This window comes from Lynx canadensis, chromosome D4, assembly GCF_007474595.2.
Source record: "Lynx canadensis isolate LIC74 chromosome D4, mLynCan4.pri.v2, whole genome shotgun sequence".
In the NCBI taxonomy this organism is placed as follows: domain Eukaryota; kingdom Metazoa; phylum Chordata; class Mammalia; order Carnivora; family Felidae; genus Lynx; species Lynx canadensis.
The window spans coordinates 2,603,523-2,618,056 of NC_044315.2; the positions used below are offsets into that span (position 1 = coordinate 2,603,523).

At 51.1% G+C, this 14,534-nt stretch overlaps 1 pseudogene; it reads right to left on the reverse strand.

Moving 5' to 3' along the window:
• LOC115499927 overlaps nt 1-10,969 on the reverse strand; it is a 74,794-nt pseudogene extending 63,825 nt beyond the window's left edge.
• Nucleotides 10,970-14,534: the final 3,565 nt, after the last annotated feature.

The following is a 14,534-nucleotide window of genomic DNA, read 5'->3' on the forward strand; positions in this document are numbered from 1 at the left end:
CCCTTTTACCCTGTTGGTGGGAATGCAAACTGGTGCAGCCACTCTGGAAAACAGTATGGAGGTTCCTCAAAAAGTTAAAAATAGAACTACCCTACGACCTAGCAATTGCACTACTAGATATTTACCCAAGGGATACGAAAGTACAGATTCAAAGGGATACATGCAGAAAGGTTAAGTTACTGCTTCATATAGACATAACCACACTAGGCTACTATGCTTGGCTGACTCCTTACTTGGATGTCCAATGTCAAATAAAGTAGTACATCTATCTATTGATCGATTGATTGATTGACAGATCAGTCCATCCATCCATCCATCCATCCATCCATCCACCCACCCACCCATTCACCTACCCATCCACCCATACATTCATCTATCCCTACAGCCACCCATCCATCCATCCACCCACCCACCCATTCACCTACCCATCCACCCATACATTCATCTATCCCTACAGCCACCCATCCATCCAGCTAACCAGCCAGCCAGCCACCCACCCATCCGTGCATCCATCCATCCACCTATCATCCATTCTTCTACTTCTCCTACAACATTTAATTGAGACTTCACTCATGTTCTAGGCTGTAAGAAATGGTTCAAAGCTGCTGGAGGAGAGGTGAAAACTTTGTTCTAATAAACAGGGGTTGTAGAAAGTACTGTTTCCATAGATGTTACTCAGGGGCTTTGGGAACTCAAGGGATGGTTTAAATGCTGAGCTGAGTCCTGACTGTGTAAGGTATTAAGCCCTCTCACCATTTACTCAAGGTCAGAGACCACATCTCATTCCTTATAGCCTTTGTATTATCCCCAGGAGGTCTCTTTTAGTGTTTGGAAACTGTGGTCTCTCAAAAAAAAAAAAAATGACAGGGAGGAATTTAATGATTGATTTGCTTTGTGCTTCAGGAGGGCAGCAGAATAAAAACTGAGCAGCACAAATATCATCTGGCAGCCTTCAAAGCAATCGCAGAAATATTTCTGAAAGAAGAATAAGAGAAAGGATGCTTTACAAATCCATCAGAAAGACTGCGCTGAAAAGGAGAGGAAAGGCTATGGGAAAGAACAGTACAAAAACAGTACCACCAAGTGAATGCTCTTGCACTTGTGGGGGGCACATCCCTGGTGCATGGAGGGAACAGCAGACGGCACCTTTAACTTGCAGAAACGGGGGGCTGGGCTCTTGACCAGAGGCTCCCCCACATCTGTCTCTGGATCACACTCTGCTTCTACGTTGGGGTTTCTTGCCCATGTGGGACTCTGGGCTCAGCCAGGCCCTGCTGGCGAGCTCACAGCCGCCTCCTGGTCTCAGCTCGGCGTCTCTGCCTTGTCACGACAGTGCACCCCCACGTCAGCTGTGGACAAAGAGGAATCCTGTACTTTAGGGTTCTTGTTCTGCTGAATTTTTACAAAGGAGGAGATTGTTACTTTAAAACTTTGGGGGTTTTTTGGTGGGTTTTTTTTTAGCAACAGAACCTTTTTCCCACCCCCACCCCCACAAACAAAATCTAGTGCCCAGCCATATTCCTTAAGACAGAAGACAAGCCTTTGTGGTGGAGACTGAGCTGTGAACGGTGGCATGGGGTGGGCGGAACGCCCCTCCAGCTCTCCATGCCCATTGATTTTCTCAGGAGCTTTCATTTTGTAAACCCATCAGAGGTTGACGTCTGTGCTCTGTGCGCAGACCTGCAATGCATGTCCACATCTGTGCACGTATGTTTTTCTGTATGGTGGGTGACGCTCGCACAAAAGACTGAAATAGTTCATTGAATAAAAGAGAAAAAGGAAAGGTAGAGAGCATAAGTATGCATCATCTAGTTGAAGAAAATAAAGTCTTGGCTCTCAGTATTATGTGTGGATCACATGCTGTGTAGAGAGTCGAGAATTACAAAATTGAATCCGGTCAATGGGTGTGTTGCCTATCACTTCCTGAAAAAAACTATTAAAAAAAATCATGCCACGTTTCTCTCGGGTTTGTAATTGTTCTAATGAAACTAAAATGAACTCTAGTGAGTTTGCCCCACCTTAGACAAAAGTTGAGGCTCGAAAAATGCAGGGGTTAGGGGTGCCAGCCCCCACACAGTCAAAATCTGCATATGACTTTTGATTCCCCCAAATTTAACTACTAATAGCCTACCGTTGGCTGGAAGCCTTGCTAATAACATGGTCAATTAACAGATATTTTGTATGTAATATGTGTTATTTATTGTACTCTTACAGTAAAGTAAGCTAGAGAAGAGAAAATGTTGAGGAAATTGTAAGAGAGAGGAACGTGGGGGCTCAGTCGGTTAAGTGTCCGACTCTTGATCTTGGCTCAGGTCATGATCTCACGGTTTGTGGGATCGAGCCCCAAGTCAGGTTCTGTGCTGACAGCGTGGAGCCTACTTGGGATTCTCTCTCTGCCCATGCCTCCCTCTCTCTCTCTCTCTCTCTCTCTCTCTCTCTCTCCCCCTCTCTCTCAAAATAAGTAAATAAACATTAAAAAAAGGGAAAGTCATAAGGGAGAGACTTACAGTACTGTCCTGTATTAATTGAAAATAACCTGTGTAGGGGTGCCTGGGTGGCTCAGTCGGTTGAGCGTCTGACTTCAGCTCAGGTCATGATCTCACGGTTCGTGCGTTCGAGCCTCATGTCGGGCTCTGTGCTGACAGCTCAGAGCCTGGAGCCTGCTTCAAATTCTGTCTCCCTCTCTCTCTGCCCCTCCCCTGCTCACGCTCTGTCTCTCTCTCTCTCTCTCTCAAGAATAAGTAAACATTAAACATTTTTTTTTAAATAACCTGTGTACAAATGGACCCGTGCATGTCAAACCCGTTAGGTTCAAGGGTCAACCGTAACTGCCCAAGGGATTGTTTAAGAATTCACCATCTCTGGCCTTCATCTGTCAGCTCTGACCATTGCTCTTGGCTGTGGGCTAGAAATGGAGCTTCGTGGACAGAAGCAGGGGATGGAAGGAAGACTCTGATGGTCAGAAACCGAAACCCAGAAGCTAAAGCCTCGCTGTCATGTCACGGTACAGCACCCGTCAGGGGGCAGGAGCAGGCAGGCCCCCGACAGACACACACAGACGCCCCACAAAATGGCTGCGCGCTTCTGGCTGTCACTAGTGTCAGAGAGCCCAGCGCCCTGCAGAGGGTGAGAATGCTCTACAGAGTGACTGCTTTCCTTCTTTTAGAAACAACTTCTTGCCGTCGGGGACACACAGATCCACTTCCCTGCTGAGGGTGGGCTCGCCATGTCCCCGGTGCCATCAGTGACTAGTGGGGGTTCTCACTTGCCCAAAGAACTCGCCTTTTTTGTTAGTATTGCCAAGTGATTGGAAACGTGGATTCCACGCCTGTCACAAGAAACCAAAATGTCCACTGCACGAAGGCTGTTACGTGGATGATCTCATCTCTCTCACAAACTCCTAGGATATGGATATTTTGTCATGTGTGAAACCAGGGTTTGGAGATATTATGTTAGTTGTCTAAGATCCCACGGTGAATAGGAGGTGTAGTCCGGATTCCTACTCAGCCTTCCTGGAAGCCTGGGTCTCTCAACGACCTCACTGGCCATGTCAGTGAAATATTTCGTTGTTTAGAAACTATGTACCACTCTACTTAGTTACTAACATGTGTGGCGAGACTTGGCAATGACCTCATTGGTTTGTAAGCCTTTGATGCTGGGAAAGTCCCACTAATGAAATCTAGTTTTCAAAGACGAGATTCATAATTTCATCAATCGTAAATTAACTTATTTCCCTGGAATTAGGCTTCTTATAATGCTGTGGCTTGGTTGCGTAAAGAAAGTGAAAGATTAATCAGCAGTTAAGAGCCAAAGAGGTGAAAATCAAATAGTAAAAACTCTCAACAAAGCTGAATGGTCATCAAGAGACAGACAGGAGTTCATTTTTCATTTGTAGAAATGCAGCACACAGCCTCGGACCCCCCTCCCCTACCTGCTTGCCCTGCACAGGTGTTTCCTGTCACCACCATGAAGAGGCACCCACTGTCTTCCGTTTTCATTGTTTCTGCTGAGAAATTGGCTGTGTCTCACTGCTGCCCCATTTGAAGCGAACGTGTCATTCCATTTTTTTTGGCGGCTCCAAAGATCTTTCTCTTCGTTGTTGGTTTTCTGCAGATTACCTTGATGTTCCTAGGTAGGGTTTTCCTTGTATGTAACCTGTTTGGGGCTCACAGAACCTCTCGTGTCTATGGGTTTTGTGAGTTTTGAGAAATTCCCTTCAGATCCTGCTTCTCTCCTAATCTCTTCCTCCTCACTAACACTTCAGTGATGTGATGTCAGACCATTCCCTCATCACTCTTGTCCCCTTAATGGTTTTTTGTCCTTCATGCTCTTTAAATCCTATATATTTCATTCCAGATATTTCTATTGACCTTTCTTTCAGCTTCCTGATTTTTTCTAGAACTGTAACCAGTCTAGCGGTAAACCCATCTTTTAAGCTCGCAATTTTGGTCATTGCGTCCTTCAGTCCTAGAATTTCCATTTGATTTATTTCTTACCAATTTGAGTTATTTGCTAAATCCCCATTTTGTCGTTTGATTTCTTGAGCATATGAATCACAGTTATTTTGAAATCTGTGCATGATCACTTTCATATCTGGATCCATTATATATATATTTTTTCTCTTGGCTCATCTTTTGGTATATATGGAAACTTTTCATTGCATGCTAGACACTGTGTATAAGAAACTATAGAAGCCCTGTCTACGCTGTCCAATAAGGTAGTCACTAGGTGCCTAATGAGTCCTTGAAATGTGGTTAGTTTTGTGTAAAATACTGGATTTCAAAGGTTTGGTGCAAAAAAATGTTAAATAGTTAAATAATTTTTATATTGATTATATCTTGAAATGATATTTTGAAGGTGTTGGCTAAGAAAAGTACATTATTAACATTAATTTCAACAGTTTCTTTTTACTTTTTAAATATGGCTGCCAGGAAATTTAAAAGTATATATGCGTCTCAAGTTTTATTTCTGCTGCATGTGGTCCTCCAGATGGTAACATCCCCCTCCAGGGAGGATTCACTGTCGCTCTTTTCTGGCACGCTGATAGAGGGGGAAGGTCACATCCATTCAGTTATGGATTGAGCCGATTTGAGGCCGGGTGGAGTCCTGGCATAGTGCAGTGTCTCAGGGTCCTAACAAGGCCTAGGGAATCTGTGAGGACCCTGCTCAGAGGCAGACACAGAATTCCGATCGCTCTGCATGCAAATTTACCAAAGTTCCATTTGGTTTGCCGACAGGCCCGGTCTGTTCAGTGGCCGTAACAAAACACCACGGGCTGGGCAGTGTAGACAACAGACATTTTCTTGCAGTTTGGGAGCCTGGACATCCAGAATCAGGGTGGTGACGTGGTTAGGTTCTGGTGAGAACCCTCCTGCTGGCTTGTGGACAGCCCTCTTCCCTCTGTGTCCTCACATGGAGGAGAGAGAGTCAAGCACTCTTGTGTCTCTTCTTATAAGGACACTAACCCCATCATGAAGGCCCCACCATCCTGATCTCAACTAAACCCAATTACTTCCCAAAGGCCCCCACTCCCACCCCAAAGGCCATCACACTGGGGAGTAGGGCTTCAACATATGACTTTTGAGAGGACCCAATTCAGTTCACCGCACCAAGTGTTTAACATCTGCAAATGTCCCAAATTAGAACTTGGCTCAGGCTCATGTCTCTGCATTTTGTGCTCATCAGAAGATGGGTCTCTCAAGCCCTGGCTCCTTCACCTGTGCAGCTCTGTGCTTCTGCCGAATCCTCAACCTTTGTGCATCCACACATTCCTGGAGGGGAGGGGCGGAGCTGTGCAGGGCGCCCAGGTCCCTGGGGGGAGGGGCGGAGCTGTGCAGGGTGCCCTGGTCCCTGGGGGGGGGGGGCAATGCTGTGCAGGGTGCCCTGGTCCCAGCTCATCGCAGTGTCCCCCTGCTCTCTGTTATCTTGGCAAGTCCCAGCAGCCACATTCCAGCATCTTCAGACATACCCAGTGCTTCCTCCCCATTCCCAGTGAGGCATCAGCAGTGCGGGGTGCAACAACAGACCGTTAGAGCGGGGCGTGAATGTCAGATCACCTCCTAGCACTGCTTTCTCCCCAGCAAGTCTTAGCCTCTTTCCGCCCCTCTTGTCTGTCCCTCTCTGGAATTCCCAGCATGAGGCTTTCCCAAGTGACAGTGGGAATAGTGCTCTACTGAAGGTAAGCCTTTCTGTTCAGGTCCTGCCCAGACTGCCCTAGCAGGTCCAGGGACAGGACTGGGCCCAGGCCCTGCTGGCACAGACGTGGGTATCTGACAGTGGCAGCTGCCTTCTTGGCTTTTGTTACACTTGCCTCGAAGATTCCAGGCCAACCTTAAGCTCATCTCTATGTTACAGAACATTGGGAGCTAAGGTGGTCCAAAATGACTTGTTCACTGTTTCTAGAATGTTCTTTCCCTTTGAACTCCCCCCCCACCTCCCCAGTGTGACAGTTAGTGACCATTCTCTTTGCCCAGGCTGCCACTTAAATGTTCACAGGCAGGTGGTTCTCTCCAGCTGCTGCTAGAGAGCATGACCTTGAACTTTGTGCTACTGGACCTTCGACAAAAGCTAAGTGGAGAAGGGTCATGTGGCCCAGCTCTCCTCCTAGGCTCCCGACAACCTGTGCCTGCATCAGTCAGCCATGTGCCCCGATTGCCCCACACTAGTAGGGACGAGGGAGCCTTCACTGCATTTTATGTGGGATTCATGCCATAGGCTGCCACGGGAGCCGACTTCACTTGCGGACACGCTTTCCATGTGGCACAGTACCTTCTCTTGAATTGGGAAAAAATTTCTCTCTGGTGTTGGAATAAGGAGGCGGAGCATTGTTTGTTTCTATGTTGCAAACTTTATGAATTCTGTATGTGTTTTCTTCTTGCATTGGCCCCTTAATAGCTTAGAGTCAGACCTTGAGCTTGATTCTCACAGGCATGTTGGGCGCACCACATACATCTGCTGTGCTCACCCCAAGTCTGCCTTTGCAGTGTTCCCGACCTCGGTGTTCTCTGTCCACCTCTCTCCTCCATCACTGACACTGCCCTAGGTCAGACCCGCCTCTTCCTTTGCTCCATTATGGTGGCCGACATTTTTTTGGTTTTCCTCCATCCAGTCTTTCCCTCATGTACATACTAACCAGAATAGTTACCCGTACTAGCTGTGTATGCCGCATAACAAATTAGCCCAAAACTTAGTGGTTTCGAATAACACCCGTGGGTCAGTAGCCTGGACCAGGCTTAGCGGGGTGTCTCTGAAAAGCTGCCGTAGGCGTTGGAGGGAGCTACATCATCTGAAGGCTCCTCTGGGCAAGTGCTCACTCCCCAGCCCGCTCCCATTCCTCCGTACACGCCCACAGGGCAGCTGGCTTCCCTCCGCGTGGGTGAGGGGGGGCTCCGAGAGGCAGCCCGGGTGGGAGCCACAGTAACCTGATCTTGGAAGTGCAGTTCCATCCTCTTTGCCATATTCTGCCCGGTGGAAGCCGGCCACTGAGTCCAGCCCATACTGAGGGCGGAGGGTCCCACACGAGGGCCCGAATGCCGGGATGCATGGCCCACGGGGGCTGACGTGGGGGCTGCCCGCGTGTCACTGTTGCACGGACCTGAGTGTGTCCTGTGGACATGCCTGCACTGCTTACTCACTGCCCACCGAGGAAGTCTAAACGACCAGCGCGGCCGCCCCTCCCCTCGCCCGCAGAAGCCCCTTGCTCGCCCCATTTATCTTCTTCTAGAAAGAAGGAAACAGGACCCATTTAGCTTCATCTTTTCTCTGTCCCAGATGACATTTTCTTTTTTTTAAATGTTTATTTTTGAGAGAGAGAAAGAGAGAGAGCGTGGGTGTGTGTGTGAGCAGGGGAGGGGCAGGGAGAGAGAACGAGACACAGAATCCGAAACAGGCTCCAGGCTCCGAGCTGTCAGCACAGAGCCCAACGCGGGGCTCGGACTCACAGACTGTGAGATCATGAGCTGAGCCGAAGTCAGACGCTCAACCGACTGAGCCACCCAGGCGCCCCGATGACATTTGCATCAAACAAACTATCCAAAAAAGTATGAAGCAGAACGTTAAAACTGCTGCCCGAGTGGCGTGCCCTCCAGGAGCTGACCCCTGGGTGCCTTTCAGCTGGCTGTCACAGGACTAAAGTGAGCAAAGACACTCAGAGTGGCTAGCGCTGGTGACTGTGGGTCAGGCACTGCTCAGATTGCAGGGATTAACATATTCATCCCCCACACGGCCTGCACGTGGGTCCTTCCCAGTTCACAGGGATTGGGCACGGGAGGCTGGCTGGAGCCCCACCCGCACATGCTAAGGCACTGTGGCAGCCTGTGCATGCAGACATGACCTGGCAGGGGACGGCTGCAACCACGTTTGCCGCCTGCCTTCCACAGCCCCCAGCACAGGGCTCCGGGGGCAGTCTGATTCCTGCACATAGCTCTTGTTGGCTACTTTAGACCATACATAACATTAAAAAATTTTTAATATAATTTATTGTCTAGCTGGCTAACGTACAATGTATGCAGTGTGCTGTTGGTTTGGGGGGTAGATTCCCGTGACTCATCGCTTACATACCACACCCAGTGCTCATCCCAACAAGTGCCCTCCTCAATGCCCATCACCCATTTCCCCCTCTCCCCACCCCCATCAACCCTCAGTTTGTTCTCTGTATTTAAGAGTCTCATACATAACATTTTGAAAGAAAGGACAGAAGCAACAGTAACATTTTGCACTATTTTTAACATGTATTGGGATATAATGAGTTGGATAACATGAAGAGATTTGTCTGCTGTTGTTTATTTTACTTTGTTCTCTAATCATTTTGAAACAAGGACATTAAAAAAACTTTTAAGCTCCTTTGGAACACACAATTCTGGTGTAGGAGGATTTTTCCAGAAAGTTTTCAAACTGGTTCTTTCTTCTAGAAAAATGTAAATAACAATGACAAGAAAAGTTGGTGATGACGCACCTGTGTTGGAAATCTCTGCTATTGGGAACCCACAGGGTGACCTTAACTTTTCCTTACCTATTTCTTCTTTATTCATTTTTTAGCAAATGTGATTCTATTTTGGAGATTAAGGCAGGTGATTTCCAGCCAAAGAAAAGACACTGAGGCAGGTGGATTTGGGCTGAGCTCAGGAGCAAGACGAGGCAGACAGGGGCGCTCGGAGGGGGACGGAGCATCGCTCCCGGGCAGGAGCTCAGAGACACGGATATGCACGTTGCTAACTGCGGATTCCCATCGTCCGGCCGTGACGCCTTCCCAGCCCTATTTCCAAGCCAATTACGCTTAAAATGACTCCGGGCTCTGCCAGCCCAAGAGCCATGCCTGCTTTGCGAGTGTTAGCCTGCACGTGGCATAGACAAGAATGTCTCTGGAAGATCTAGGTCTCTGATAGCGCTGCGTGGGCCCCGTCATTCCAGCATCGGCTGCATCCTGCTGACTGGGAGCACTGGGGACTTCCCAGCATTCTTCTCTGCCCAGGCCCTCAGCTCCCAGATGTGCAATTCTCCGTAAGGTATGACTTTTTCACTTGTCCCGTCGACCCCACCCCCAGACCAAACCCAGATGCCTTATTAACTGTGAGCGATTTCCGCTACTTACCCCCCTCTTGCCATCCTGAGCAACAAATGGAGAAAACAAAAGTCTGTTCCTCTCTAACCAGTGCAAACCGGCTGAGACCAAGGGATCCATTTGCCATTTAAAAGTCTGGCTTCCTGAACACAGGTTTAAAGGGACACTTTTTTTTTTAATGTTTATTTATTTTGAGAGAGAGAGAGAGAGAGAGAGAGAGAGAGAGAGATGGTGTAGGGGGAAGGGCAGAGAGAGAGAGACAGAGGGAGAGAGGGAGAGGGAGAGAGGGAATCCCAAGCAGGCTCTGTACATCAGCACACAGCCAGGTACAGGACTTGATCCCACGAACCCCGAGATGGTGACCTGAGCGGAAATCAGCTGACTGAGTCACAGCTGTGAAACATCTCCTGTGTGGGCAGAGAGGACGGGAGGGGGAGGATCAGGGCAGAAGCAGGACACAGAGCTATAAACACAACTTACTGAGAAAATGTACTTAGAAAATTAGTCACAATAGGCAATGTGTTTCTAGAAGCTGACAAGCACCATGTATGTGACAATATCATAAAAACAGCACGTGTTTATGAATCCACACACTTGTGAAATACTGGAGGACCGTCACTGACTTGGTGGCAGCCTGCGTGTTTTCTCTGGAACAACACTGTCCGAGGCTGAGATTCTTCAGAATTTCTAACTTGGGGAGCTGCGTGCCAGGGGATAAACTGTGGTTTCACGGAGAGATGGCCGTTGGCAGCACCGCCCTGCTTTCTGCTCCGAGAAATAAGTTCTGATACGTTGCTCTGCACGATTCTCATCGCAGTGGGGAAACGGTGTGCCACATTTATAACTGAAGGCACTGCATTTTTAGCATTGCTGTGACACGAGAACACCTCTCTGGAGCGGGCGTCAGTAGGAAGGGCCTGCAGTTTAGAAGCGTAGTGACTGGGAGCCCCTGAGCCCTTCAGACGGCGCGTCCCCACTGCCACCCGCCGCCGGTGCTGCAGGAAGCGATCCTACCTCCCTGTCACGACACCAGGGGCTGGCTGGGTAGAGGGCAGGGGGACCTTCCAGGAGGCCGTTCCTAGCCTGCAACGGTCAGCGGTAAGCTAGCCGTACTTGGAGGCAATTAACACCACAAGACATACCCCTAGACATCAAATTAAGCATGTTCCCCTGCTCCCAAATCACCCTCCCACCGTCTGGGTCCCAAATGCTCACAGGCCCACAGATGCCCTCGGCCCGAGGGGCAGTGTGAGCGCGGCTCAGTGGGATGGAGCGGCTGTGGCCGGTTTCCACTACGGTAACTCTCTTCCCCAGTCTTGTGGGAGCTCGACCGTGTGAACAGGATGCCTGGGTGCCTACCTCCACCTTGGAGTCCTCCGCTCCATGCGAGGGGACAGTGGCGGCCTGCATGGGCGCTCTGGCGCGGGCCGGGTGCTGTCTGCTGTCCCATGCCCCCCCAGAACGCTTGGGCCCTAATGCCCAGGACCTCAGAATGAGGCAGAGCTTGGGGCAGGGCCTTTACGGAGGTGGTTAAAGTAACATGACGACATATCGGAGGCCCTAATCCAGTCCGACTGGGGTTCTCACAGGAAGGGGGAGCTTAGGGCACACACATACACGCACGCACACACACACACACACACACACACACACACACACGGAGGGGAAATGAGGACGCAGGGGGAGGAGACGGCGTCTGCACACCAGGGAGAGTGTCCTCGGGAGAAAGCAGCCCTGCCCGCGCCTGGATCTCGGCCCGCCAGCCTCCGGGGCTGGGAGACGTGTACTCCTGCGGAGGCCGCCCAGGCCGTGCTCGAGGCGCTCATACGGTGGGATAACCGGGCTGCCGTGTTCCAGGCGGGGTGCGTGTTTACCATCGGCCTGTGGTTGGCGCTGGACTGGGGGGAGCCTGGCGGCAGAAGGCCTGTCTTTGTGAGGGTCACAGAGGACTTTCCGAAGCCTTGACCCCCGAGGGAGGCCGTGAGTGGCCTGAAGGACACGTCGATGCGCGGATCGTTGGGAACGCCATTCCGGAGGGAGGGGACTATATGCAGACGTGCGCAGTGTCGGGCAAGCGGAGACCCAGGAGAGTGGTCTGTGCGGGGGGGGGGGGGGGGGGGGCTGCAGGGGACCCGAAGAGCGAAGAGCTTGTGTGGGCAGCACATGGGCTGGGCTGGGGCTAATGATGCAGGACCAGAAGTGGGGCGACACCGTGGAGGACGGGACTCCGTCTGGTGTGGAACCTGGGCCAGAGGACACCAGGGTGGGGAGGCTGCGGGGTCATCCACCCAGGACAGTGAGAAGAGGAAGAGGGGCTTGTCTGGGATCTATTTCGGAAGTGGAAACCATCAAGGTGGCAAAGCTGACATGCTGTGGGACTGTCACTGAGATCAGGAGGCGGGACAGGGCAGAGGGTTGTGGTGGACGAGCTCATCTGGGGCATGTGAAGGTGGGGGTGTCTGTCAGCATTTAAGAGGAGATGCCAGGGAGCGGCCGCGCAATTGGCTGAGTCAGGAGGCAGCGAAGCCCGGCCCTTGGGGATGGGAGCCTAAGGACAGGGAAGCCCAGTGCGCACCTGGTCAACCGCACCCGGGAGGTGTTGCAGGGGTATGGTAAGGCCCAGGGAGCGACTCTGTGACTCCGCCTGGAGGACAAGAGAGGCAGGTTGTCAGAGAGAAGGGACTGGGGCACGTTGAGCGGTGCCAGGGAGGGATTAGCGGGTTGACCTGGGAGTGCCCAAAGAGGGCACGTTCAGCAAGGCCCCACAGAACGTGTCCCGAGCAGCTGACCCAGAGGTGGCCCGCCCCGAAGGTGCTCTGTGATGCTCTGTTTGTCTGTGGTATAGACCCAGGGGACTAAGAGCCATGCTGGGATATCAACCCCAGGTACAGCAAAGGGCACTAATGGCTGGGCTCCCCCAGAGCTCAGCTAGCAAACCGCCTTGTGCGCTAGTGAGAGTCTAGCAGGGAACCGATGGCACGTTAAGTTGGGCTATGCTAGCGAGCGTTTCGCGGAGTGCGTGCTAACAGAGGCGCCGCGGGTGACACAGGCCGTAAAGGCTGCGAAGGACCCGCGGCGAGCAGCAGGGAGACACCACCCTTGGGCTGGAGGCGTGTGGGAAGCAGAGAGGTTGCTGGTTCCAGAAAGGCGGCGTCAGGTGGAGAAAGCACCTGGAGTCTGTCCAAGGCAGCCTCCGGGAGGAATCCGTGGGCATGAGCTCTCTCCCCTCGCTCTCATCCTTCCCGCTGATTCCCCGCTGGGGCTTGATTGATCTAAATGATCCACGTAAACTCTGTTCCCCATCCCCATCCCAGTGACTTATCAGGGTATCTTAACTCTACCTCACACGAGATACAGACGTGAGAGTGTCCGCATCTACTGCCTCCGTCTTCTGTCAGAATGGTTGTATTTTACATTTAGCTTATCAAAGCTGGTAACATTTATATTCTGTTGCGCTCTAATTTCTATGTTCTGGCCATAGAATGACACTAAAAGTTGAAAAAAAGTGCAGCCATGGGGCGCCTGGGTGGTTCGGTCGGTTGAGCATCTGACTCTTGGTTCAGCTCAGGTCATGATCTCACGGTTCATGGGATCGAGCCCCATGGCATGAAGCCTGCTTGGCATTCTCGCTCTTCCTCTCTCTCTCTCTCTCTCTCTCTCTCTCTCTCTGCCACCCCCTCCCATGCATGTGAGCACATGTGCTTTCTCTCTCTCTCTCTCTCTCTCAAAATAAATACATTTAAAAACTCTTATTTGGGTGGCTCAGTCGGTTAAGCATCTGACTTGGGCTTAGGTCATGATCTCATCGTTCATGAGTTCCAGCCCTGCCTCAGGCTCTGTGCTGACAATGCAGAGCCTGCTTGGGATTCCCTCTCTCTCTCTCTCTCTCTCTCTCTCTCTGCCTCTCTCTCGCTCCTTCTCTCTCTTTCTCTCTCTCAAAATAAATAAATAAACTTAAAAAAGAGCGCAGCCTTGACATTGTGTTTTACGTCACGCTCAAATCTCAAAAGTGTCGTCTGATTTTGCTCCCGTGACCGCTCTCCATTCAGACCGTGACTGTCTCTTACTTCTTCCCTCGAGCTTCTGTTGCCTTTTGTTTTCCTCTACGAAAGAATGATGTGTTTCGTGTATTCATGTTTTACTTCCTCAAATATTTATCTGGCACTCGTTTTGCCAGGCAGCATTCTGACACTAAAGGTGCACGTGAATCAGACCCAAGTCCCTGCCCTTCCATCCGTCTGCGGTAGCGAAGGAAGCCGGGAAGCACAGAGAGAGGGAGAGTGCGTTGCGGACACGGAGGCTGCTGTTGTGGAGAGAGAGAGGGCACCGCCAGCCAGCGCCGTGCTGCGGTGGGGAGCCTGAAGCTTCGAACGGGGTGACCGGCGACCTTCTCTCTGGGGCCACGTGCTGCCGTCCCTCTTCGACGGCTCCTGATTCCTGCGGGGTCCGTGTTCTGGCTGATCACAGGTCCGCTGTCCCTCTCGTGTTGGCCCTCAGTGCCCCGGCCGGCTCTGGTCGCAGGGTAACGTGTTTGGCCGTGGCGCTCCGACCCGAGGGCTGGGCAGAAACCCAGTGGCTCACCCGTCGGGCGACACCGTCCCACTGCTCTGAGGCTTTGACGTTTCGTCTACCGGGGAGGGAGGCGGGGACGAGCCTCTCCCGCCAGGCGGTGGGCTAAGTGAAGCTTTCGGTAAAACAGGTCCCGCTCTCTGAAACTGGTAGTTTTCTGAGGTATGGTAGGCTGAGGGCAGCAATCTTGGTAAGGGATCAAATTCACATGAAACTGTTCATTTCTCCTCTTTCATGATAAGCAGCACTTTTAGTGCCACAGAAACATTCTCAGTGCCAACCTCACAGATGCTGCTGAGGACACGGGTTAAAGACTCGCAGCGCTTCTGAGATCTCCTTCAGGACTTCTTGTAGAAAGAAAATGACAGGATGGGGTTGTCGCAGGTGATTTTTATTCTTTTCTTCT